At 50.7% G+C, this 23,353-nt stretch overlaps 1 protein-coding gene, 1 long non-coding RNA gene and 1 other non-coding gene across 3 annotated transcripts in view; 2 read left to right on the forward strand and 1 right to left on the reverse strand.

Moving 5' to 3' along the window:
* KCNB1 (potassium voltage-gated channel subfamily B member 1) overlaps positions 1 to 23,353 on the reverse strand; it is a 112,060-nt gene that overhangs the window by 35,481 nt on the left and 53,226 nt on the right. The window lies entirely within an intron of this gene.
* TRNAE-UUC lies at positions 1,626 to 1,698 on the forward strand. Its single transcript has one exon. It is a non-coding gene; the product is annotated as a tRNA-Glu (tRNA).
* LOC122681706 lies at positions 9,222 to 11,913 on the forward strand. Its single transcript, XR_006337080.1, has 3 exons — positions 9,222 to 10,048; positions 10,728 to 10,888; positions 11,756 to 11,913. It is a non-coding gene; the product is annotated as an uncharacterized LOC122681706 (long non-coding RNA).

Below are 23,353 nucleotides of genomic sequence, written 5' to 3' on the forward strand. Positions count from 1 at the left end.
GACTGTAGCCTGCCAGGCTCCTCTGTCCAGGGGATTTTTCCAGGCAAGAATATTAGAATGGGTTGCCATTTCCTTCTCCAGAGGATCTTCCCGACCAAGTCAACTATATTTTCTATGACTTTCATTTGGTGGTGAGGAGTTCACAGAATACTTGTCATATAAAGGGGGCTTGGATTGGTTAGGGGGTGGAGAACCATTACCCTGAGTGATGTGTGTGTTTACACGTCTTCCCTTCTCAGGGCTGCCTCCCTTATGAGGGCACGTCTCTCTGCTCATGCTTCCGGGGCCAGGCTGAGGAGGGGGCATACACTGTACCACCTCGAGAGTGAACATCTTAAATTTTACGCCCTGGGCGCCTCACTCTCTGTTCCTGGCCCTGGCAATGTGAGTTTGAATGTTTGCAGGATGAGGTGCAATGCCTGTCTCCACCGCTCTGCTAGGAGATACAGTGCGGTGGAGGCCAGCCTACCGAGCTCAGCGCCAAACCTGCAACTCCTAGCCCTGTGCTGCCTGATGTGCGGGGGTCGCCGGTTGAATGAATGAAGGACATATATACCTAAATAAAAATGCATACATTTTAACTAAAGATGATCAACTCTGGGCCAGACACCAGGTCTGCAAAAGCAAGTAAGACCCAACCCTCCTTCCCGTCTAGCAGCAGAGGGACAGACACGCAACTTATTGCAAAGCAGAGTGAGAGGGTCCAGGGGAGGGGGGTGGAGCCCACTGTCTGGGAGAAACCGAGTCTATCTAGGAGCAGGAGGGAAGACTTCCTCCAGGAGGCACCACTTGAGGCCTGGGAGAGAACAGTTGCCAGGCCGCCCCACCCCAGCCAGTCTAACCCATTTTATGGCTGGGGAAACTGAGTTTTGTTCTGGGTCCAGCTCTGCCACGTGTGACCTCTGCAACTCTTTCCCCATCTTTGGGCCTCACCCTCCCGGTATGTACAATGAATGACCTTCAGAATCAGCCTAACTTTGTAGCACAGAGGACTCAAACCAGCAGCCCTGCTGATGACAGTTACCTGCCCAATGACAGTTACCTGCCCGACGCCCCGATGCACTTGAACTGATGAACTACATCTGAGGCTGAAGGCGGGTTAAAAGCCTTCTAAATTAGATGCCAACATTTTCGGTTACACCTGAAAGCCCTGGTTTTCAACCAGGTGCAGTTTCGCTCCCCAGGGGACAATTGGCAATGTACCCCCTGCGGAAGGTCTTGGTTGTCACAGAGGGCGTGGAGTGGCAGTGGGGTGGGCCTGATACTGGCATCTAGTGGGTGGAGCCAGGGATGCTGCTAAACATCCGACAATGCACAAGACATCCCCCCTCCCCCACAACAAAGAATTCTCCCACAGAGCTGAGGTTGAGATGCCCTGCCTCAAAATCAAGGCCTTTTTCTGGGCCACACCAGCTCCTGGGAAGGTCCCATCGGATCCAACTGTTCTTTTACTGGGCAATTAATCATCAGCCTTTCTCTGTAGTCCGGAGTTGTTCTCTGGTTTGTCACCATGCTTTCTCACTCCAGGCCTGGGCTCCCTGCTAGCCTCCAGCTCCCTGGGAGTGTGGCCTGCCTCTCCTGCTCACTCTTTGACTTCTCTGGTTCAAACCTTGAGGCAGAGGTCTTCCCTGGTGGTCCAGTGGCTAAGACTCTGCACTTTCACTTCAGAGGGCCCAGGTTCGATCCCTGGTCAGGGAACTAGATCCCACATGCCACAACTAAGACGCAGTGCAGGCAAATAAATAAATATTTCACCGCTCTATGCCTTTCTGGTGAAAACTGAGCCCTAAATGTACGTCTGAAACAGAAACAAAGCTGCCTCTCTCTTGGCTTTGACTTAGATTGCAGAAGGACTTTCCGACAGTAGCATGTTAGGGGAGTAGGCAGAAGTGGCATGGATGGTGGGTTTGAGTGGCAGACAACATGGGGGCCGAGAAAAGAGGCTCTAGAGAGAGGGCTGAGTTCCAGCATTTGGGTTTCACCCTGGACTCAGGACAAATTCCTTTCCCTCTCCAAGTCTGTTTCTCCATCTGTGAAATGGGTGCAGGGATCCTTCATCACTCGTGGAGTGGTGAGGATCTGACGGGAGCACGCCTGTGGAGGGCTGGTCCAGGGCTTGTCCAGTGAGGGCAGCTGGGGTAGCTCCAGGGTCTGTGGAGGCAGGGAGATGACTGGAGAATTCCAGAAGACAACAGCATGTCTTCCTCTCCAAGGGCTAAGAGGAAGGAAAAGGCCCTTTCCACTGCCTTGTTTTCTCTTTCAGGAATTCTCCCCAACTTTTTTTTTTTCTTTTAATATTTATTTATTTAACTGGTCTCACCGGGTCTCAGTTGCGGCAGGAGGGATCTAGTTCCCCGATAAGGGATGGAACCTGGGCCCCCGGCATTGGGAGCACGGCGTCTTAGCCGCTGGACCACCAGGGAAGGCCCTCTCCACCCACTTTCACGCCTCGGAGGTCTCATCTCAAACCTTAGCCGGCCGCCCCCTGGGTGCTGAGTGCTTCACCGGGAGAAGAGCCTAGAAGTGTGGCTCAGGCCTTCTCTGGGGCACGCTTCACACTGTTCGTCCATCCGGTCCCCAGGTACTGAATAACTTCTGAGCTCTAGGTACAGAGCTGGGCTCTGGAGGACACGGCCGTGAGGGAAGCAGGAAGTCATTTTTCAGGAGAGAGGTGCGTGTGTATTCAGTTGCTCAGTTGTGTCTGACTCTGCGAACCCATGGACCATAGCAAGCCAGGCTCCTCTGTCCATGGGATTTTTCTGGCAAGAATACTGGAGTGGGCTGCCCATTTTTCTCCTCCAGGGGATCTTCCTGACCCAGGGATTGAACCCGCCTCTCCTGCATTGGCAGTCAGATTCTTCACCACTGAGCCACCTGGGAAGCCCGAGGAGGAGCCAATAAACAGATAAATAACCGCAGGGATGCGGTTGTGGGGAGAGATGCCTGTGAGGGAGAAGGCAGCTGGTCAGGAAAGGCCCCTCGGTGGTGGCTGTTGAGCTGAAGTCTGAGGATGAGCAAGATAGAGGAAGCGGAAAGTGCAAAGGCCCTGAGGCAGGAACAAGGTACGTTTCAGGATCAGAAAGGAGGCCAGGGTGGAAGAAGCGAGGAAAGCAAGGTCGGAGATGATGACGGAAAGGCAGGCGGGAAGCAGATCACTCGGGATTTTGAAGGCTGGAGTGAGGAGCTTCCAGTTTCCTCTTTAAGTCCCAGAGGAAAGGAAGATCTTCCCGGGCAGGAGAGCTGCCTTTTCCCCCGGAGTTCCAGGGCTCGCGGGGACCAGCCTCAATGCTGCCTGCTGCCTCCGCTCGGGCAGGTTTCCCTGCCTGGGACACCCCTTGCTTTCCCCTCACCTGTCCAAATTTTCCTCAGCTCACCCTTCCTCGAGAAGCTCCCCCAGCCCCACCAGCTATAGCCCGTGGGGCCCTCCTCCACCCTGACCACCCCTCTGACACTGAAATCCTCTGGGGAATCTTGCTGACGAAGCTTTCTGGGTCCTCCCCACAGAGGTTGATTCAGGAGGTCTGCAGTAGGACTCAGGGATCTCCTTTTTTTTTTTTTTTTTAAAGGATTTATTTGACTGTATCAGGTCTTAGTTGCAGCAGGTGGGATCTAGTTCCCAGGGATCAAACCCAGGCCCTCTGCATTGAGAGTGTGGAGTCTTGGCCACTGGACCAGCAGGGAAATCCCAGGAACCTGCACTTTCAGCGAACTCTTCCAGATGATTCCATTGCCAGGCCTTGGAGAAACAGTGGCTGGCATTTTTGCAGAGCCATCTCAGGCAGTGGGGTTTGTGGTCTGTATATGGAGGGGAAGGGAAGGGGGCAGTCAGTGGAATCAGACGACCCCGAGTTTAAATCTCAGCTCTGCTACTCATCCAGCTGGGAGATCTCGGGCAAGTGCCATCACCTCTTTGAGCCTCAGTTTCTTCATCTATAAAATGGGCACAGTCACACCTAACTCCAAGTGCTGAGATGAGATTTGTCCACATAATGTGCTTAGCCCAGGGCGCAGCCCACAGCTGGTACTTAATAAACCCAGTCTGGTCCCTGCCCCATAGCTGATTCCCAAGGGCCTCAGTGAGCTAACACCATCTGAGGTTTGTTGTGTACCAGGCAACACTCTCTAGACGAGGCTTCGGCAAACTTTCTCTGTAAAGGGCTAGACATTGTGGGTCACGGGTCTGTCGCAGCCGCTGCGCTCTGCACTTGGCACGAGCGTAAGTGTTACTTGCTCAGATGAGTCCGACTCTCTGTGACCCCATGGACTACAGCCCGCCAGGCTCCTCTGTCCATGGGGTTTTCCAGGCAAGAGTACTGGAGTAGGTTGCTATTTCCTGCTCCACAGGATCTTTCCAACCCAGGGATCAAGCCCAGGTCTCCTGCATTGCAGGCAGATTCCTTACCATCTGAGCCACCAGGGAAACAGCACCTTTTGCACAACGGCAGCCAGAAACAAACAGAAACGCATGAGCTGTGTTCCAATAAAACTTTACGGGACAGTAAAATTTGAATTTAATTTTCATATTCTCTGAATGGAGATTTCTTCTTTGATATTTTTCAGTGACTGATACATGTAAGAAGCACTTGTAGCTTGCAGGCCATACAAAAATGGGTGGTGGGCTAGACTTGGCCAGTAGGCCCTGGCTTGCTAACCCCTGCTCTGGACATTTTGTGTGTATCCATTCCTGGGATCATTATGAAATAGGCACGTTATTAACAACTGAATTTTCAGATCGGAAATACAGGCTCAGACGGGCTTAGATCCTTGTGCCTGGTTCACCTGACCTCAGTTGTGAGAGATGGTGGTGAGATTTGGATTCAGGCATAGCTAGATTCAGAGCCCTCTCTCAACCACTGCACCCTCCTGCTTCGCGGGGGCCCCACACGCCTCAGATGTATACACCGCATTGCAAGAACCAGTGACCTCTCCTCACTGAGAGAGAAAGAGAAGAAACATATTTGATATTGCATAAGCCACATCTATTTGGGTCTCTACCACAGCAACCAAATCTGTATTCTCCCTAAGTAATTCTTACAATAGTTGGGGGGCTACTGAGTAAGGTGGTTGATAGCGGCCTTTCTGAGAGGAAATGTTTGAGCTAAGAGCTTACTGTGAGAAGGAGTCAATCCTGGCAGGTGGCCCCAGGCAGAGACCAGTAAGTACAAAGGCCCTGGGGTCAGAAAGCCTTTCCGAGCTGAGATGATGCTTGCCTGCTCAGTCCTGTTTGACTCTTTGCCACCCCAGGGACTGTAGCCTGCCAGGCTCCTCTGTCTGTGGGATTTTCCAGGCAAGAATTCTGGAGTGGGTTGCCATATCCTACTCCAGGGGATCTTTCCGACCCAGAGATCGAACCCGTGTCCCCAGCATTGGCAGGCAGATTCTTTACCTCTGTGCCACCTTGGAATTACTGTAGCTTCTAATTCACATCCCACCAACAGGCAGCACTATGATTATCCACGGGGGTCTCACTCCTGTGGTAAGTGGTTTGATTTCTCATCTGAGAAATAAGATAAAAATTGTAGTCTCTTCATAGGGCTTTTGTGAGGATTGATTAATGCACACAAGGTTCTTGGGATGGTGCCTAATCCATAACAGGTGTTGAATAAATGGTGGATCTGTTTCCTGTCTTCTTTGAGAAGAGTTGGCCTCTGAACTGCTTGATCCTTGAAGTCAGAGGGGAGCATCACCAATGACTTAATGTGCAAGAACAGCTTTCTCATGTGGAAATTGTCTATCTCTTACGGCTTTCTTGTCTCTCTTTTTCTACTTGATCCACCTCACCCATCCTTCCTTCCTTCCATCTACCCATTTATATACTTATCCACCATCCATCCATCCACCCACCATTTAGCCACTTGTTCATCTATAATTCATCTACCCATCTATCCACATATCCACCCACCCATCTACTAGATACCCATCCATCTATCTTCCTATGTATCCATCTATCTATCTAGCCAGCCAGCCAGTCAGCATTTATGGAGGGCTTGTGCCAGATTCTGGGGATGCAAAAACTAAATAAACTCAATCCATGCCCTTGAGGAGCCCAAAGTCCCTTAGGCACAGAAGTACCTAAGCTGCTCTGTAAAACATGTCAGAGTATAGTTTGAATTTCTGCCACCCCTGCCACTTCCCTCACATGACCTCAAGATCGTGACTTTACCTCCTTCAACCCTAACTTTCTCATCAGTAAAACAGAAGCAGTCATCTCTATCTCCAAAGATTAGATGAGACCAGAAAGATAAATTACTTTTTACAGAGCCTGGCACTTAATAGGCATTTAAAATATGGTACCTATTATTCTAAGTGGAAAGCCAGGAAGGTTTCTTGGCGGCTTCTGGGCTTGACATAAAAGGATGGAGAGAATATGTGAGTTGAGAGGGGAAGTGGGGTGGAGAGACTCCCCCGGAGGCCCAGGAGTTAAGACTCCACCTTCCAATGCAGCAGGCATGGGTTCGATCCCTGGTTGGGGAACCAAGGTCCCACATGCTGTGGGGTGTGGCCAAAAATTGAAAAAATAAAATAAAAGGAGGGGAAAAGGGATTTTAGGCAGAGGGTACAACAAGAGCAGAGACAGGGGGTCCAGGGCTCACAGACAGGCCAGTGGAACAGCAATGCTCTGGTTTCCCTCCCTCAGTGTTCTCGGGGCTGCAGGGTCCAGAGAACTGAAAACCAGAGAGGGGAGGGTGGGTGCGGGACAGGCTCTGAGGGGCAAGGCCCTGCAGTCCAGGTGACCCACATAGCCACCGGCAGACAGAAGTGGGTCATGGGAATTAATCTCTGTTGCAAGGCAGGCTCCCCTCCACCCGCCATCTGGGCGGGCGGGGCCGGGCTGGGTGGGAGGAGGTTGGCTTTGACACTTAGATGTCCCAGTGGAGTCTCCAACTTCATGAGGCCAAGCCAAGCCCCCATTTGCTCTGTACTGGCTCTTCCCTGTTGCGGCAGAGGGCACCCCCATCTTCCCAGAGCCTCCCCCTTCCGGTTTCCGCTCAGATGTTACCTCTACAGAGAAGGCTTCCTGACCATCTTGGTAAAGCAGCCTGCCCCCCACCCTCACGTGTTATCCCACCACCCTCTCTCAGGGCTTTGAAAGCACTCAGTCATTTCTTTCTTGGCTTGTTGTCTCATGGACTAGAACAAGGGGCAGGGACTGGGTCTGCCTTGATCCCCTATGTGTCCCCAGCACCTGCTCAGTAAATGTTTGTTGGATGAATAACTACACGAGGCCTTCCCCACTGGGGAAGTTGAGGAGATTTCTCAGAGTCAGAATCTCAGGCTCATGGGAGCGTTTTTGAGACGCTGAGTGGTCAGCTTCCTAAAGGGCCTCCGAGCCACCATGCCCATTATACAAGTGTGGAATCTGAGGCCCAGAGAGGGGAAGGAACTGGGCCTCAGGCACACAACCCTGCTGGGGAAGAATTAAGCCTGGGACCCAGGTTTCCCGCCTCTCAGCTGAAGGCCTATTTTCTGTTGTGACCTCACAGAGGTCCCCTCCCCTCGCCCCTGCCCGCCCCCCAACAGCCTGCAGACCCTGCCAGCCTGGCCGCCCCTCCTCACAACCTGCAGACCCTGCCAGACTGCCCGCTCCCCCCACCCCTGCAGACCCTGCCAGACTGCCTGCCCCCCAACGACCCTGCCAGACTGCCCGCCCCCCCACAGCCCTGCAGACCCTGCCAGCCTGGCCGCCCCTCCTCACAGCCTGCAGACCCTGCCAGACTGCCCGCCCCCCCCCACCCCTGCAGACCCTGCCAGCCTGCCCGCCCCCCCCCCCCCGGACCCCTGCAGACCCTGCCAGCCTGGCCGCCCCCACCCCTGCAGACCCTGCCAGACTGCCCGCACCCCCCACAGCCCTGCACCAGCCACTGCATCATCCTTTGCTGCACTTGGGAATTTCCCCTAGACTTACTGGCTCCTGGAAAGCCCAGAGAGGAGCAGAAAAGCTGCAACCTTCTCCCCTCTGACATGGGGGTGGGGTACTAGAGAGGCAAGATCACTGGGTTGGGGGTTTGTGCTGCCTTTGGGGTCACAGCCAAGGGTAGCCCCAGCCCCAGAAGCCCCTGCCCAGACAGACCCGAGTCCTGCCAGGCCCGAATTCTCATTAGCAGTCAGAGGATTACCACCCCCATCTCCTGCAGACCTGGGGCTTCCCAGGTGGTGCTGGTGGAAAAGAACCCCGTCTGCCAATGCAGATGTTAGAGACACAGGTTCGATCCCTGGGTGGGGAAGATCCCCTGGAGGAGGGTATGGCAATCCACTCCAGTACTGTTGCCTGGAGAATCCCATGGACATAGGAGCCCAGTAGACTACAGTCCATGGGGATCACAAAGAGTCAGCCACGACTGAAAAGACTTGGCATGCAATGCCTGCCTGCAGACCTAGATGGGGGAGGGTAGGCAGTACTCAGGCCCGGTCAGGCCAGCTCTGCTTGGTCCAGTGGCATGGGACGGCCTCTTCTTTCTCTGAGACTTGGTTTTCCTGTGTGTAAGACGGGGTGAAACTATTGATAATGTAGAGAAGTCAACAGGAAGTCTTTTCTTGCTGCCCACAAGGAAACGTCGCCCACCACAGTCTGAGTGTCTACTCTACGAACTTTGCTGAGTATTTTAATTGTACTTTCAAGCCTTCTAGAAGGGCCGCCTGAGGAAGGGAGACATTTACAAAACAAACCGGAGAGCGTTCCCGCCCTGAAATAAAGGCTCCTCACACAACGTGGCTCCTGGTGATGACATATTCTGTCAGGTCTGTTTGTTGTTGTTGGGTTTTCAGTGGTGGTTGTGACCCACTAAATCGATTTTATGACCCTCAGGTTGAAAAGCCCTGTGTTAACTTAAACCTCTCAAAACCCTATGAGAGAAGAATTATTAAAACCTCATTTTGTAGCCCAAGAAGGAGCTGGAAGTGATGGGGCTTTGAGGCCAAGCCAGACCTCAATCCCTAGCTGCCCCGCCCAGCTGCCCCTTTAAGAGCTGGGCCCCTTCCCGGGAGGGGCGATGGAAACCTTCCCACAATGCCCGGCGGCTGCCCGTCCTGGCCCCAGGCTGCACCCCTTTTGGTTTCCCTAAGCAAGATGTCAGGCCAGTAAAACAGATCCCAGAGTTTAATTAAAATAATGAGCTCTGCCAAAGGAAGGGCGCCAGGGCCAGCCAGCGTGGGGAAGATGAATTGGAGTTCTGTTCAGGGAAGCGGAGGGAGGGAGGGAGAGATGGAGAGAGGGGAAGGTGAGTGAGTACGAGAGAGACAGGACGGTCAGAGAGAAAAGACAAGGAGGAAGCAGGGAAGCGAAGAGCGGGAGAGAGACAGAGAATAAAAAGGTGGGGGAGGGGGACAGACCCGAGAGGGCAGTCATGGTTTGAGCCGGAGCTGCCCACTCTCTTGCCTCCTCTAACCCTTCCTCCTGGAGAACCCCAAGATCAGAATCATCCGCGGGATCTGAATGCATCACCCCTCTGCTTTCGAGCTTTCTATGGCTCCCCGGTACCTCCGGAATGAACCCAGACCCCCGGGCTGTGGCTCTCGAGGCCCTGCAGGGTCTGGCTCCTGCTGCCCTCCCCCTCTGATCCCCCCCTGATCCGCATGCCCCTCCTCACTGCTCCACAGCCCGTGGCCCCCCTCTCCTTTCCCCACTGGGCTGCCCCCAGGGTCCACACATGGGCTCTGCTCTCTCCCCATCCCTCCTGCCCCAGATAACTCTGGACTTCTACTCCAAGGTCTCTTTAAATATCACTTGGGGGCACAGGGCTGAACCCGACGGGCAACACTCCCTTCCTGAGCTCAAGGTTCAGAACAGGAGCCCGATGATACACAAGCAATGAATGAAAGGAGATGAGATTTAAGGCCCTGGGTGGAAAAGCAACGCCTGACCTTCTGAGCATTCTCCATGCCAGACCCTGCTCAGAATACTTTATGTGCATTTATTGCATCTCTCTCCAGCCTGAAAGGTGGGGGCCAGTACTGCCTTCACCCCAAGAGCAGTGAAACCAGGCTGCTCACAGCTTGTCGGGGCAGAGCTGGGCTGTGAAACCACCAGGCTTCACGGTGGCTCCAAACGGTGAGGTGATGGGGCAGGCTGGGCAGGTGGGTGGGGACCCGGAGAGGGAGGTAGTGGATCATTGGTGGCCCGGGAAAGTGAGCTGCTCAGAGAGAGATGGGCTGGCCATGCAAAGATGGAGGAGAGTGTTTTGGGGGGGAGGGGGGCAGCGGTGAAGCAGTGGGATATTCTGAGCTCTGCCCACTTCAGCACTCAAGAGCTCCCATCATTTAAAAAATCTGTGAGACCTCCCTGGTGGTCCGGAGGTTAAGACTCTGTGCTTCCAATGCAAGGGGCACGGATTTGATTCCTGGTGCAAAACTAAGATCCCACATGCGACGCAACACAGCTAAAAAATAAAAATAAATAACGATAAAAATAATGAAAAAAAAGTGCTTGCCCCATGCCAGTGTGGGCACTGGGAGAGGCCAGAGCCCAGCTGATTGAAGACCTGGTGGGTTCCAGCCCTGTGGCAGGTCACTGGGCTCTTTCTCTCTGTGGGTGACCTTGGGGGAAAGCTCTAGGGGACCCAAGGGGGCAGCCACCAATCTTCCTAGAGGTCAGGGGAGGGCCAGGCCTGTCTCTGGGTTTATGATGCCTTCAGTTGTCATGGCTTCATTCATTCATTAGCTCCCTCCTGCCTCACCTCACCATGGCTTGATTACCTGCTGAAGTCCTCTCTAACCTCTCCCCGTCACAGGTTCCACTCCACCCACAGTGGCCTTCTTGCCATTTCCGAATATATTGAGCTCATTTCTGCCCTAGGGGCTTTGCATTGCAGTCCCCTCTGCCTGGAATGTTCTTTGTCCATTTTGTGGTGCTGTCCTTAATCAAGCCTCAGCTTCCAGGAAGGGGTTGGAGGTATGTAAAAAAGGGGCCATTCCTCCTAGACCTCATAATCCCTAAGGGTCTTCAACAAGTTTTTGTGATGTAAGCATAAAGTTACTCACTGCATTGTTGTTTATTAGATTAGAAAGTTTTGAAGCAACCTCAGTGTCCATCAACAATGCAAGTTAAATCAACAGCGAGTCAGCCACACAATGGAATACTATGCAGTTGTAAAGAAGGGGCAGGATGGCTCACGATGCATAAATAGAGAAAAATCCCTGAGGAATAATGTTAGCAAACAGAGCAAGATGAGAACAATGTGTGTAGCCAGCCCCCATTTCAATAAAGCAAAGAAAAAGGATCTATGCATACATGAATTAAGATGAACTTGTATGTGGTTAAATTGTTTCTGGAAGGAATCAGGAGAAATAAGTAATTGTGGCTGCCTCGGGGGAGAAGGGCTGGGGACAGGGGTGGGAGAATGACTTTTCACTGTGTGCCTTTTTTAACACTTAACTTTCACATCAAGAAAATATATCACCTATTTAAAATACTGACATCCCAATATTTTTAGAATTTTGACCTTAAGTCTAAATGGGTTACATACACAAACAGGGACACAAGTGATGATGATGAGAGAAGACCGCTTTCGTCAGAACTCGCCACTCTCGCATCCCATTACTGGCTCAGGCCACGAGAACAGCATGAATTTAAAATGCAAATATATAAGCACATAAAACAAATCCTGTGGTTGTTTTGTGAAACTCACACATACACTGTGTTGTAATTTTGTGCAGGTAGGTCAAAAGCATGAATTTATTCAATTTAATATTTTAAATGTTCTGTATATTTTGGGAGGTCTTCATTTTGGAGGTTTAAGAAAATAAATTTATATTCCAGGAATCTGAAAAAACAGAAGTCTTCTAGTCTTCGATACTTTGGCTACCTGGGGTGAAGAACTGACTCACTGGAAAAGACCCTGATGCTGGAAAAGACTGAAGGCAGGAGGAGAAGGGGATGGCAGAGGATGAGATGGTTGGATGGCATCACTAACTCAATGGACATGGGTTTGGGTGGACTCTGGGAGTTGGTGATGGACAGGGAGGCCTGGTGTGCTGCAGTCCGTGGGGTCGCAAAGAGTTGGACACGACTGAGCGACTGAACTGAACTGGGGTTTCTCTTGGCCTGAAGGACCCAGTTCTCAGGGAGGGACCAGGGAAGCTCAGAGAAGAGGAACAGTAAGCCCACGATCTACATTTAGCCACTCCCGGGGGACAGCGACAAATTCACTGGGATGCAGCGGCAGGGCCTGGCTCCCCCCTGGGAACCTTGGGTGAGAGGGGGCAGGAGGGAATACCAGACTGGAAGGCTGGTCTGGCTGTGAACTGGGGGGATCGTCGGGTTTTTTTAGCTGACTTTCTGGAAACTGAGCTAGAAGCTCCACCCAGTTCTGTCCAACCCCACACGCAGCCCAGGCTGTTTAGCCAAAACATCAAAGTAAGAGATGTTGTATGTTTTTACTTATAAATCTAAGAAAGTGAAATAAATGAATCAATATAATAAAATAGAAACAGATTCACAGATACAGAGAATGGACTAGTGGCTAGCCAGTGGGGAGAGAGACAAGATAGAGTAGCGGATTAAGAGAGATAAATTACTAGGTATAAAATAAATAAGATACAAAGATGTAATATACAGCACAGGGAATTTAGACAATCTTTTCTAATAACTTTAAACGGAGTATCATCTGTGAGAATATAGAACCACTAGGTTGTACACCTGAAACTAATATTGCAAATAAACTATACTTCAATAAGAAAAGTGAGATACGTTGATTTAGCATAGCGGTGACCTGACCTGAACCAAGGCCAAAGTTCCCCAGCAGCCCGCAGGACAGCAGAAATGACCAAATATCACTACTGATAACATACTTGAGTTTAACCCTTTTGTGAATGTGGCCCTTTACTGTCCTCGGAACTCATACCCAGCCTGCATCTGACTTCTCACAGCCACCCCAGGAGGAAGTAGGGTTGGTTTCAAAATTCCCATTTCACAGATAGGCAAGCTGAGATTCAGCACGGGGAAGGGGACTTGTCTAAGGTCACACAGTGGGGGATGTCACCCATGGTAAGGCTCTTCAGTCCAGGATTCTTTCTGAGACACCACCTAGGAGAAGCCAGGGTGGCCCTTGCCAGGGCTTGGGTCCCCAGGGCATGGGTGGACCAGGCCGCCGTCTCCCCAAGTGGGCAGAGCCCAGCTGACCTGGTCTAGACTATGCTTCTGAGCCTGCTGCTGGGGGAGCAAGTAGAGGCACCAGTGACAGGGAATCTCAGAAAAGCTAAGGCATCAGCAAGACCTGTCACATCTACCTTTAAGGGATTTTGGGAGAATTTCCCTGGCGATCTAGTGGTTAAGATTCCGGGCTTCCACAGAAGGGGGCATGGGTTCGATCCCTGGTCGGGAAACTAAGATCCCGTGTCTCACAGTGTGGACCAAAAAAAAGAAAAAGAGGTATCTGGAATGTACCCACTTCTCCCCCTTCCCTAACAGATGCCCCTGGGCCAGGCCACCATCCTCTTCTGCTTGGACGGTTGCAGTCACCTCCTCACTATCTTCCTGCTTCTGTCCTTGTGCTTATGATAAACTGATTCATTTTCCACATTCATCTGAGGGGTCCTGGAACCTAAGCTGGGTCATTTCTCTCTCCTTGGCTGTCTCCTAATGCGCTCAAAACACAGGCTGACGTCCTGACGAGGCCCGCGAGACCCTGCATGGTGGGCCCTTCTTCGCTCTCTGGCCTGCCTCTCTCTGCCCCTCCCCTTGCTCACTTTGCTGCAGCCACACTGGCCTTCTTGCTGCTTCTGGAACACACCAGTCACTTCCAGCCTCAGGGCCTTTGCACTATTCATTCCCTCTGCCAAGAACACTCCACCCCCCACACAACACGCATCTCTTTTTTTCACTTATTTCACATCTCTGCTTAAATGTCACATCCCCAGAATGGCTTGCCCTGACCTCCTTCAAATACCACCAACTTTCCATCAAAATCTGTGCCCTTCCTTATTACATCTGTGGATTTATTGTTGTTTAGTTGCTAAGTCATGGCCAACTCTTTTGTGCCCCTGTGGACTGTAGCCCACCGGGTTCCTCTGTCCATGGGATTTTCCAGGCAAGAACACTGGAGTGGGTTGCCATTTCCTCCTCCAGATAATCTTCCTGACCCAGGGATCGAACCTGTGTCTCCTGCGTTGGCAGGTGGATTCTTTACCATCAAGCCACCAGGGAAGTACATCTGTGGACAGATATTATATATTTCATGGTGTCCTGTTGTTTTTTGTTCCTCTCTCCTTTCTAGACAGTAAGTTTCATGAGCTCTGGGGCCTTGGCTCTTTTCCTTCATCACTGTTTGCTCGGAGCCTAGCAAGGGGCTGGTGTACAGTAGACACTACAGAAAGATTTGTTGGAGAACAAACAAGTGAATCCAGACTCCTTAGTACTCCAACCGGGTTAAGGAGCTCTGAAATGCCCCGTGGATTTTTCCTTCCAAGAAATGCAGATCTGACTTCCCGCTGGGGTTGGGCAGTTTTTCTGCTGGCCACCCGCCCACGTCACTCACTGCTGTGACAATACCTGTTTTGTGCGTTTGACTGGAGGCAAAGCATGCTCTGTTCAGCCAAGGTCATCAAGGAACACAATGAGAACTTTTTGGGGCTCAAGGTAGAATTTGTATCGTGACATACTGCTCCAAATGCATGGTTACCAAGGAACTGGGAAATATTCCTTTGTAAACAGCGAATGAAATCTTTTTTTTAAATAAAATATTATTTATTTATTTAGTTGGCTGTGCCGGGTCTTAGTTGTGACGCTCGGGATCTTTGATCTTCATTGCGGCATGTGGACTCTAGTTCCCCAACCAGGGATTGAACCTGGGTCCCCCTGCTTTGGAAGGTGGAGGTTTAACCACTGGACCACCAGGGAAGTCCCAGCAAATGAGATCTTACAGAAAATCGGCTTTCCTTGGAATTGGCTCCCCTTTCCAAAAGACCATTATTAGGCAGAAAATTCATAATCACTACAGTTACCATGAACTGAGCAGCTATTATGGGGTGAAGCACCGAATGGAGTGTAACAGGTACACTGTCAACTTCATTCTCGTGATACCTGGGAACAGTATTCCTGCCTGCCAGAAAGGGAACAGAGACTCAGAGAAGTGAAGTCACTTGCCTGATGACCCACAGCCACTAAGAGCAGAAGACGGCACCCAAAACCCGGTCTTGTCTCCTCCTATCCAAGAAGAGGTCCTCTAAGCGCACTGGCATTAGCAATTTGCTGCTAAGAGAGCCATGCAGGTAAGGACAGGTCTGCCGGCCAGGGTCTAAAGAAAGAGGATCCTAGAAAATCCAGACAACAGGGTGTCCAGTCACGTGGTACCCTGAGTTTCGGGGGGGGGGGTTACGCTTCACTGCTGGTGTGTTCCCGGAAGAAGCCGGAGAGCTCTAGGTATTTTCCCTAAAAGCTCTGGTGAAAGGTGTGTCTGGAGAGCTTTCTCAGGATTCCATCAAAGCAGGGGCTTAGGGGCCTGGCGCAGGCACCTCTGTGTTGCCAGGCCAACACATTAGTGGGTCTCCCCATTCTTTTTTCTTTTTAAAGATTTTTTTTTTTTTGCTATGGACCATTTTTAAAGTCCTTATTGAAGTTGTAACAATATCGTTTCTGTTTTATGTTTTGGGTTTTTGGCCAGGAAGCATGTGGGATCTTGGCTCCCTGACCAGGGGTGGGACCCACATCCTCTGCGTTGGAAGGCTTAACTGCTGGACCGCCAGGAAAGTCCCTGGGTTTCCCCACTGGTGAGAGGATGTTGCGGGCCAAGACTGAGCAAGAAGGCCCGGATTTCCAAACGCAGGACACTGACCTGGGGGCGTAGAACAGGTAGGGTGCAGTCCTGCTTCGCATTTGGCCCATGAGGCAAAATGAAATTTGGCTGAAACCAACTTTGGCCAGGGGATTTCCAGGTGGCTCAGTGGTAAATAATTCACCTGCTAATGCAGGAGAAGCAGGTTCAATTCCTGGGTCGGGAAGATCCCCTGGAGAAGGAAATGGCAACCCACTCCAGTATTCTTGCCTGGAAAATCCCATGGACTGCAGAGTCTGGGGAGCTACAGTCCAAGGGGTTGCAAAGAGCCAGACACAGCTGAGTGACTGAGCATGTATGACACTTTGGCCAACACAAGGCACTTGGGGGGTCCTGTTCTAGGGCAGACCCTTTTGGCTTGATAGTCCCATCACACCTCCTCCAAAACCTCCTGATTTCCTGACGTGCCATGAACTTGAAGGCCATGTGAGTCTAAAAACTTCACTTTCAGGGACTTTTAGCAGGGGGCGCGGATTTAATTCCTGGTCTGGGAACTAAGATCCCACACACTGCACAGCACGGCCAAGAGAAAACACTGCCATCACGATCTTTGCCTCTTATTTGTCACGAGGTGAGGTTGATGTTCCTTTCTCCTGAATTTGGGCTATGCAATCGCTTGTTCAATAGAGTATAGCCAAAATGATGTGCTGCCAGTTTCAGGACCCGAGCCTTGAGAAACGGGCATCTATCACTTCCTGTTTCTTGATATGGTCACGCGTGGAGCCCAGTTACCATGCTCTGAGGAGATGCAGGCTACTCCATGGAGAGGCACTGACAGCCAGGAGCGACTCCGAGGCTGGGCTGGGCGAGGGGGCCCCAGCTGAGGTGTCCCAGTGGGCCCCACGTGCCCCGTAGAAATGAACTAGCCCCACCCATCCCCGTAGCCGTTGCAGACTCATGAATAAATCAATGATTCTGTTTCAAGCCACTAAGTCTTGGGGGCGGCTTGTCATGCAACAACAGATGACCAGAACACCTCCCCAACACACTCTCCAACTTGAAAGGCATTTCCTACATCTTGCAGGAAGCCTAAATCCAGATGTAGGATGTGAATAACAACAGAGAAGCCTGGTTATTTGGGGAAAGGAGGAAGTGAAGTTGCTCAGTTGTGTCTGACTCTTTGCTACCCCAAGGACTGTAGCCCGCCAGGCTCCTCCGTCCATGGGATTTTCCAGACAAGAATACTGGAGTGCGTTGCCATTTCCTTCTCCAGGGGATCTTCCTGACCCAGGGATCGAACTGCGTCTCCCACATTGCAGGCAGACTCTTTACTGTCTGAGCCACTGGGGAATCCTGATTCCTGGTTATTTGAAGGAAGGTCAATAAATCAGGCCAGAAAACTTCACCTGCTGACTTTCCCCCAATCTCTCCCCAGTTCATCAACTAAAATAGCTAAGAATAGTCGTGGACTCTTACTTTTTTGAGACAGAATTCTTTATTAACCAAACACACCCCCAGAGCCTCCATAGTCAGGGGTGAAGGTTGCAGAGGTGGAGAATAGATGTTTTCCTTTAATTCAGTATTGCATATTTTTCATGGAACATGGAATTATCTGGGAGCTCTTGTCCTATTTGGAATGTCTAAGGAGATAAGGCCTTTGTATGGGAAAGCACCAGAAACCGCTCCTTCTGTTCTTTGGACGATCGTGTGGGGCTGCCGTGGAGATGGAGCTGGGAAGAGGTAGGGGAATTTGGCCTGTAAAATCTTCATGAATGCCTCTTTCTCGAGGGCTTGGACTGGCTCCATGGAAGTGGGTTTGCTTGCTTTTCATGGAAGTAGATGTGCCATGTGGTTTTAAAAGTCTCTAAAACTCCATCTGCCAAACTGCTCCTCTCTTATTTTCAGCTCGCCAGGACTCCCCAAAGGGCCAAGATGACAGGATAAGGCCTAAGGAGTGCCAATAGCAGGATTCCAGCTGTGACAGTCAATGCCCATGCCGAAAATGACAGCGTCCCAAAAGCGCTCATCAGGAACCTAGGGAAGGTTATTGGATACAAAGTGTGGGCTAGACAAAGAATGAAATACTACTTAGCTGTAAAAAAGGAATGAGGCACTGATGCATGTGATGCCATGGACAAACCTCTAAAACACTATGCTCAACAGAAGAAGCCAGACACAACGGGCCACATGTTGTGTGGGTCTGTTTCTATGAAATGTCCAAAAGAGGCAGGTCCACAGAGACAGAAAGCAGATGTGTGGTTTCCTGGGCCTGTGGGTGGGAATAAGGAGTGAATACAAGTAGGTGGAAAGTTTTTTCTTGGGGAAATGTTCTGAAATCAGATCATAGTACAGTTCCACAAATTTACTAAAAACTATTGCATTATACATTTTAAAATGAAGCAATGTTATGGTATATACATTATTTCCCCAATAAAGCCATTAAAAAAAGAACCCAGAGAAGTCAGAGGAGGAGCCGGGGGTGTGGACTAGGGGTTGTTAAAGCTTTGAGGAGCCCAGGAGATAAGTGGGTATGTCCTGGTGAGAAAGGATAGAAGCTGGGATTTTCTTAGTCACCTAACTGGCGAAACCACCGAGGAGAAGGCCTCTGACTTCCTACTAGTTAAAAAGATATTATATCATGAAGGGAGTTCCCTGGTGGTTGAGGGGTAAAGAATCCGTCTGCCAGTTCAGGAGATGCAGGTTTGATCCTTGGGTTAGGAAGATCCACTGGAGAAGGAAATGGCAACTCCTTGCAGTCCAGGCAAGTATTCTTGCCTGGAAAATCTCATGGACAGAGGAGCCTGCGGGGCTACAGTCCATGGGGTCACAGAAGAGTCAGACATGACTTTGTGACTAAACAACAACAAAAGCTGATAATCGTATGATAACTGCTGACATTATTAAGTGCTTATTCTTCACCAGGTGGCCGTGTGAAGCAGTTAACATGTACAAACTTCTCTGCTCTCCCAACAGCCCTACAGACTGATGCAGGAGACGATTCTCCACGGGTCACTCCATGTCTGCCTGTCTTCTGAGCAAGAGACAATGAGAGCCTTGTTCTGGACTCTCCTCTCAAGGATGTCTAGCCAGCAGCCTTGGAAGATAGAACTAGTACAGCGAGAGTTATTTCCCCATCAGTATAAGAAAAATGAGGTCTCCTACCAGGGCAAAGGCTGAGCCGGTTTGCCAGCAGCTTTCTTATAAAACTGGGGGTTTCCTAAGCCCGGGGATCCTCAGCTGTGACAAGTCCAGGTGGGGCAGCAGCCACCTGGGCCACCTTGCGGGGCTCCCACGGAACCTGGGGGCAAAGAGGGCTGATGGGAACGTGAAGTTCATGCTGCCTGCTGGGCTGTAATAGTCCTCTGTCTCTGACACAGTGAGCGAGCTCACGTCTCCTGCCAGCATCCACTCAGCTGTGGCAGGCTCACTTGTTAGCTTGCAAGCCAAGTGAAAGCTCAGACCCTCCACAGTTCTTGACCATCGGCGTTCACATCACCCCCATTTTACAGATGAGGACTTTTGAGACCGAGAGGAGGAAAGCTTCTTGTCCGAGGTCACCCGGCTAGCAAGTGAACGGAGTTGGGTCTGAAACCCAGACAGACTGGGAAAGGCAGGAGATCTGGGCAGGGGACTGGTGAAGGTACTGCCTGGGAGCGACAGGAGCCGAAGGCTCTGAAGATGCACAGGAGGTCGTGCCTCTCAGCCTCCCAACCCCACACGCCCCCAGATGCTGCCTGTCCCCACATCCGGCTGCCGGGGCTGAGCCGCCAATTTGGGACGGCCGTGATATATTTAACGGTGAGTCACGCTCTCCCCCAGCAATCAGCAGTGGCAGGCTCGGGGAGGATGCAGGGAGCATCTCTGGGAATCCATGCCCGAGGGTCGCCATGGCAACCCCACCAGACTCGCTTGCCAGCAGCTGGGATGCCAGTGCCTGAGTCAAGGCAGAAAATAGTCTCATAGGCCGAGTGCGGCCAAGGACAGGAGCGGGTCTGCCACATGCTATCACCGGTGGGTTCACCATGGGTGGCTGCAGGAGTCCTGAGGACCTGGTGATCAGAAGTCTCATGGGCACGCTGGGGAGCTCAGAGTGCCCCCGTGGAGGCCTGGTGTCCCTGGCCTGCTGGGATGAGGGTACTAGACGGACACTCTGGTGAGCCCCATCTCCTTCTGCCTGGTTCCTCTCCATTTGTCTGTCTTTCTCATACATACCCACCCTCATGAAGACCCCTCTCCATCTGAGGCTTCTAATCAAGCACTGTTAAAACAGCTCCAGACTGATGGCAACCTGGCGATGTTAACCACAGACCAACGTCTTCCAGCATAATTCTGAGGACTTCAGACCCTAAGACAAAGCAGCCACACCCACCCTCCCACAGCAAATATGAATATTCTGGTGAGCAGTTTGGAACCCATTCATTCATTCATCCATTCATTCATTCATCAATTCGTTGTCTTCATTGTTCATTCTGAATTAAATTCAGGCTCCTACGGGCCCTGTAGAGATGTGGACCTGGTTATCACTCCTCTTCCCCTTCCCCCCTCTCCTCCTGTCTTTCTCCACTCCAGCCACAGCCTTGCTGCTATGCCTCAGACATACCAGGCTCTTTCCTGTCTCAGGGCCTTTGCGTTTGCAGTTCTGACTTCCTGGAAAGTTCTTCCTCCAGATTAACCACAACCTGACTCCCTCATTCCCTTTAGGTCTTTGCACAAATCTCATCTCCTTAGAGAGATACTGTCAAGACCACCCTAGGAGAGGGCACCCAACCCAGCCTCAAGGATAAGGCCAAATGAATCTATATATTGTATAACAGGGGTCCCCAACCTCTAGAATTGAATGCCTGATGATCGAGGTGGAGCTGATGTAATAATAACAGAAATAAAGTGCATAATAAATGTAATGCCCTTGAATCATCCCCAAACCATCTCCCCATCCTCTGGTCCATGGAAAAATTGTCTTCCACGAAACTGGCCCCTGGTGCCTAAAAGGTTGGAGACTGCTGACGTATAACACACTGACTTAGCTTCTTCTGTTTGTAACAAGGAAAGGGAAATTGGAAATTCGTGGACTGTAAATTGAATCTAGCCCATAGATACATTTTGTTTGGTCTAAACAGTGTTTCCAAAACATTAAATTAGTTGCTAACATTCATAAAACTGGGGAGATTTCATTCTATAATCCCAATTTTCAACTTTTCTTGCAAAACTGGAGGATCAAGCTACATGTTCCTGCATCCCAGCAATTGGGGAGGGCTGAGAAGCATCCACTCTGTTAGACAGAGCTTGAGAATTTCTGTCTGCTGGGCACCCCACTTGGTCACCTCCATTCATTTACTTGACCACACGCAGTCTCTGGGGAATTTTATACTCTCAAGCCAGGTCTCTAGGCTGAGGTCACTAAGCTTGGTTTGGGAGGGAGGGAGTGGGGCATAGAAATTTTTTTGCTTTGATTAGATAGAATTGAGTTGATGGACTAATCTAGGGGTTCTAGGTGAAGGGACTGGGTCAGCAAAGGCATGAAAGTGTAGGGCAAGTTCTAGGACTGCCAATAAGTAGCCTGGAGTGGAGAGAGGGCGGCAAAGTCACTTGGGACCAGAAACCAGAGAGCCCTGAATGCCTTGTGAAGTCCTTCCGCTTCTCCCGAGGGTAGCGGGGAGCCACAGAAGATTGTGGAGCAAGGCAGGGGACACGGTCAGAGCCAGTAGGGGTGCGGGGAAGCAGGAGTGAGAATCACCCTTGGTATCAAGTCTGGCTCAGGGTTCTCTTGGGGCCAAACCCCAGTCTGGAGAGCATACAGGGGTGATAAGGGTGGTGTCTTCCATCAGCCCCTCCTGGCTCCTTCCTCTGGCTGCCTTATAATAACAGCATTTTCAGTACAGACATTCTGGGTCCCCTGCCGTGGCTCACTCAGCCACCCTTCCAGAGAGAAAACAAAAAGCAGTGTTTTTCCGCATCTATTTTAGACTGCTGCCTACATCTTTGTTCTTCGTGAGGAACACACACTCCCAGAGGGCCCCTTTCTCAGTTGTGGCCCGCAGTCAGGTCTGGACCACCAGGCTGGGTTCCACTACAGGAAGGAGCCAGCGGATGTAACAGAATCGTGCCTGTGAGGCTGCGAGCTGCCTGCGGATGGTGGTGTCACTGAGCCCCAGAGATGTGGAAGGGGAGGAAGGAAGCTTGTTCTGGTCCACATGCCTCTCCTGGATGGGCCGTCTTTAACTCTTCTGAATGTCTAGGAAGAGCCCACTCTCCTTGTATCCTGAAGATGATTCCTGCAGTTTGGGAGTTTGTGTCCCTGAAGCATGGTTCATTTGTGCCCAGTATGGTTCATTTACTGATGGACTGCACCTGGACATATCCAGCACACCCATTTGAAAGTGAAGTCGCTCAGTCATGTCCGACTCTTTGTGATCCCATGGACCCTCCATCCATGGAATTTTCCAGGCAAGAATACTGGGGTGGGCTGCCATTTCCTTCTCCAGGGGATAACAGGTGGTAAAACTGAGGCCTGAAAAGGAAGCATGGTTTGCTTAAGATTATAGAGTGGCTGGCCACAATCTGAAAGGACCAGAATGTAAAATTTCAGAGGGCATGCATTTTATTTGCCTTGATCACAGGTCCATCTCCATCACATAACATAATATCTGGCAAATAACAGGCTCTTGACAAATATCTGTTGAATGAATAAATAACATCTCTACTGGTGTGTTGCAGTCCATGGGGTCGCAAAGAGTTGGACACGGCATAGTAGCTGCACCGTAACACACAGCTGTTTTTAGCTTTTACAAATACTTCTTGCACACATGTCCTCATTTTGACTGTCATAATTATCTTTCAAGCCAGGAATGGCATCTTTCCTTATTTTGCAGGGAAGGAAATGGAGGTTAGAGAGGTTTGGTCACCTACCCAAGATCACACAACCTTGAAGGAGCAGACCTGAATCCAAACTGTCTTCCTGTGGGATCCCTTTAGAATATTCAAGTAGACAAAGAGACCTTGGCAACATCCAACTACGAGGTAAAAGCCTTGACCCAAAAGAGCAGCTCTGACCTGAATTCTGCTCCACAGTCTGGGGGGAAGAGAGACCCAAAAAGCAGTTCCTTAAACTGTTAAACAGTTGCCATACGAGCCAGCAATTCCACTCCTGGGTATAGATCCAAGAGACCCGAAATCCTTTCTCCATAAGAAAACATGTACATGAATGTTCATAGCAGCCTTAGTCATAAAAGCCAGGAAGCAGAAAAAACCCAAATGCCTACAAACTGATGCAGGATGCACCAAATGTGGCATATCCATAAAATGGGATATTATTTATCCATAAAAAGGAAGGAAGTGCTGATACCTGCTACAACATGGATGAACCTTGAACATACTATGCTAAGTGAAAGAAGCCAGACGCAAAAGGCCACCTGGTGTATGATCCATTTATAGGAAGTGTCCAGAAGAGGCGAATCTAAATGGACAGAAAGCAGATTACTGGTTGTCAGGGGCCGAGGGAACCCAGGAATGGAGCGTGACTGCTAGTGGGTATGGGGTTTCTTTGGGGGATGATGTAAATGTTCTAGAATTAGACTGTAGTGATGGCTGCACAAACTCTGCAAATACACTAAAAACTACTGAGTCATACCTTTTAAAAAATATATAGG

The sequence above is a fragment of the Cervus elaphus genome, chromosome 23, assembly GCF_910594005.1.
Source record: "Cervus elaphus chromosome 23, mCerEla1.1, whole genome shotgun sequence".
Classification (NCBI taxonomy): Eukaryota; Metazoa; Chordata; class Mammalia; order Artiodactyla; family Cervidae; genus Cervus; species Cervus elaphus.